The following is a 4,284-nucleotide window of genomic DNA, read 5'->3' on the forward strand; positions in this document are numbered from 1 at the left end:
TGCGAACGGGCCCCGATCACGTGACGCCCTTGCATATTTGATGGCATCACGTAACTGACATCTCAGGCCACCCGCATCTTTGGTAACTACCAGGGGCGTAGCCAAGGGGGGGGGGGTTGGGGGGGTTCAAACCCCCCCCCGAAATTTTTTCAATTTTGCTTGCGTATATAGGCACGCACACATACATACACATGCACGAACATACATAAAGTATGGTTGAGCCCCCCCCCCCCCCCGAAAAAAATTTCTGGCTACGCCCCTGGTAACTACGGCAAGCCGTCCGCATGTGGAATGATCCTCCCGATGACAGCGCCGCTGATAGTAACCCTAACGCGTTTCGCCGAAACTTGAGATACATTTTCACGAGGTAGCGTTGTAAAATTTTTTTCGTCTAACTTTCAAGCTTTTATATTTTGAAGTGTTGAGCTCTATTTCGATTAACGTTCTGTAATCTGTTATTCGTGTACCATTGAATTACGATGACTGATTGCATTGTTAATTTTATTACGAAGTGTTTTGTTGTTATTATTATTAACGTGCACTGTAGCTTTGTCCACTATGAGTTTACATCTGATTTCACTGTAACCCCCCTTACTCAATGCCTTCGGGCCTGTAAGGCATTTTTCAATAAATAAATAAATAGATAAATAAATAAACAAACAAGGAATCCGGCGTTTCGATGTCATAGACGGTACAAAAACCGTAGGGAAGCAAGCCACACGCTCGTCTGGTTAACCTCCGCAGTCTCCTAGTTTCAAGTGCGCAACACTTTAGGGGTCCGGTTTGTCGTCCCCCGCCTCATGTCGCACGGTCACGCAGTGGTCACAACAGGTCTAGAACAAGGCTAGCAATGCTCAAAACGAGCGTGAATTAAACTAACAAGGTCTAAAATAGTACAAAAACAACCAAGAATTCATCGCGATAACTTACCCAAAATCGCGAAGAAAAACTTCTGAAACATGCGCCTGATAACCGCGCCGCGCAGGAGAGGGCGCCACCGCCTCGGCAAGCGCGCGATCGCCGAGGCGGTGGGAAGCGTCAAGGAAATCGCTGGGTTTCCCGTGCACTTCCTCACGTTTCACGCTAGTGGAGCTGCGTTAAGCGCAGTATTTAGAACTACATACACCAAGACCTACGCAAGGACGACATTTTTTTTTCTTTATCTCTCTGGCTTAGTCACAAACGATAGCTGTGAGCGTTGTCGATGTCCCAGGCTTACCAACCGCCACGTCAGAACGAACGTCGACGGTACGAGTAGCTTGTGACCTTGACTAACAAGAACACCCGGCTGAAATACATGTCACGCTGTCACAGATGCCCGGGACACGTAAGATTCTGAATCTGACTGTGAAATTCTCATTGCAAGGAACAGCAAGATATCTCTGCTAAAACTGCTGCTTGGGCGAATTGGTTCACGATTAAGACAGATTTACCACTTCAAAGAAAGACGGAACATCTAGGAAGGACACACACACACAGCGCTGAACTCACAACTGATTTATTACTTGGAACGCAGGGCCTTTTTCTAGGCACGCGTCGAAGGAACAGAAACATAACATGAAGAAAAGAAGCGATGAAACCCACGTGACAACAGCTTGCCGATCGCTTCCTTTCTTCATGCTATCTTTCTGTTGCTTCGACGCGCGCCCAGAAAAAGGCCCTGTATTCGAATTAATAACACAGTTGTGAGTTCAGCGCTGTATGTGTGTGTCCTTCCTAAATGTTCCGTCTTTTTTTTTTTTTTTTGAACTGATTAATCTATCTTAAAGATATCTCTGTAACAGTTTGAAACCAACAATAGGCTACGGTAATGTATCAAGCTGTCGCGTTCGTAGTGGTTTCCGGAGCACGAAATGCTGTCGCCTCGACGGAACACTCCACAGGATCAAGACTAAAGCGTATTACGGAGAAGTGAGTCCCACTTTGAGCGATTTCTTTCTGGCCGACTGCCTTTGCTTCCTCGACGGAAATACAAACAAAAAGTTGCGATGACGGTTCCCGATTGAAGATCTTGAGAGGGTCTCCCACCTTTATAGTTCCAGGCTGTCACAAACATCGGTCCATCGCTAGGCGGCACAATCCTGCTTCCGCGAGACTCAATAAAATACTCGTAAGGCATTGCGTTCAGCCACGCAATAAGCAAAGAAATATCTCAACAATTTAGAAAACTATGCGAAAAAAGGAAAAAAAAAACAAAGGGCGGAGATGCATTGACCCATTCTCGGGATGCAAGGGAAATAGCGGATGTCAGATCCACAGCGCGAACGTCAAAAACAATTCCGAGCTGCATTTCCGGGAAACACATCGGGCATCCGTTTGACGTTCGAAACTGGAAAACAAAAATTGACGGTTCCCGGAGGTTTTTCGCTGCCAACCGCGGTTGTCGGCTGGGAATCAAACCGATGATACGTTCTTTCGTCCCTGACACTTTGTATTCTTTATATCTTCCTTTTTTGTTGCGGTACATTGGCCTACACACGGCACTTAGCGGCGCAGGAATCAGACCAAATCACGCTGTTTTATCTATTTGTTCAGTTCCTCAGTTTTGTTTTGTTTTCTTTGACAAACAAGCGCAGCACAAATATAATGACAGATGACACGGGGAAAGCGACGAAGCCGTGATGTTACGGAATAATTTGGGGTCACCTAACGTTCTTAAATGCACGCCCGGTTTAAAAGTGCGTTATTGTTGTTTTGTTTGTTTTGTTTTTTATGCAACTGAACGCAGCCGACGCAGTTGAGAATCGAATCAGTGACCTCTTGGTCAGCAGCAACATAATAATAATAATAATAATAATAATAATAATAATAATAATAATAATAATAATAATAATAATAATAATAATAATAATAATAATAACAATAATAATAATAATAATAAAACTACAGCAACTGTGTCATCCTCCGACTTGCGGATCGATAAATATACAAAATTTACCAAACACCGAATTACCTATCTAAAACTCTCGATAAGCATGACCACCGTGCTATGATTATTAACGATCGTAAATATTTCAGCTCAGCGCCATCGCGGACACCGGGGACCCTCGCTGAGTATATATATGCATTGATATGCGCAGCAACGCACTGGTCGTGGGATCGGTTTGATGTCCTGCAATAAAAGAGGCCTTGCCTAATTTGATATGCACTTACGAGGTCGCGATCGTAACGTTTAAGTTGGCACGGACTGCACGGAGCGTTGCGCAAGCGTTACGGCGCGTGCGCAGCGATTTGGCTCTTCGGCGTATAGCCCTGGTTGCGTAGCAATGGGTTGTTCCGTCGTTTCCACGGCAACAGCGAGACTTTACGCTCGAGCTCCAGCGTAGGAGCCCAATAGCAAGAAAAGCAGAACTGATGTGTTCTCGCTACTTGATTATGCACTGTCGATCAGTTCAACAATAGAGAAAAAAAATTATTTCGATGAAGTTAACAGGGACGAGTTATTTTACCGTCGCTAACGTTGCAACCGAAAGTACATCGACATGTGTCTACAAAGACACTCTGAGGATTCAGGCACTAGTGCTTAGAATAGCCACATTACTTCGATTCGAGTGCACCGCTTTCGTCCATCTCAACCTTACCGAAGAATAGCAGGGTTTGTTACTGTTTTTTTTTACAGTAATTATGGGAGGGGTGGGGGGGGGGGGAGGGCTCTTTATTAACTTCAACAACCTGAGTTTCTTAAACGTACTTCTCAATGTGAAGCACACAAGCGTTCTTGCGTTCCTCTTACCATCGAAATGCAGTCGCCGTAACCGGGAATCGAACCCGCGTCCTCATGCTAAGCAGCACTGGGATATACCACAAAGCGAGTGTGTGAGAAAGAGAAAGAGAGACGCTTAAGAGTAAAAAAGGGTGAGGAGGTCATCCTGATAATCTTGTCTCCAGCCAGCTCTTCAACAACTTGGGTAAAAGGTTAAGCAGTGCCTGAGAAAGGAGGAGTGCAACACAATGCGGCTGTGAAATGCTACAGTCAATTCCAGGAACCAGTCCAATATATACCTCTGCCCAGATTTCGTATATGTGGTCTTGCATATGTATGACAAGTGCTAGCTTCAGCTTATCTATACTATTATCAAAATACAGAGTGTCCGTATGTCTTTACGCAACTGTCGCCTACATGAAAGGCACACTGATAACCTACACGAGCACATTGCACATATGCACTCTGTACCACGGGACAAAATGGTCTGCACAACTGCCATGCAACTGTCTAGCTTAAGAAGCTGATATTTCAACGGCTGTCATGGGAACCGAAGGGGCATTGCGGAAGTGAAATCGGCG

This window comes from Rhipicephalus sanguineus, chromosome 7 (assembly GCF_013339695.2).
Source record: "Rhipicephalus sanguineus isolate Rsan-2018 chromosome 7, BIME_Rsan_1.4, whole genome shotgun sequence".
In the NCBI taxonomy this organism is placed as follows: domain Eukaryota; kingdom Metazoa; phylum Arthropoda; class Arachnida; order Ixodida; family Ixodidae; genus Rhipicephalus; species Rhipicephalus sanguineus.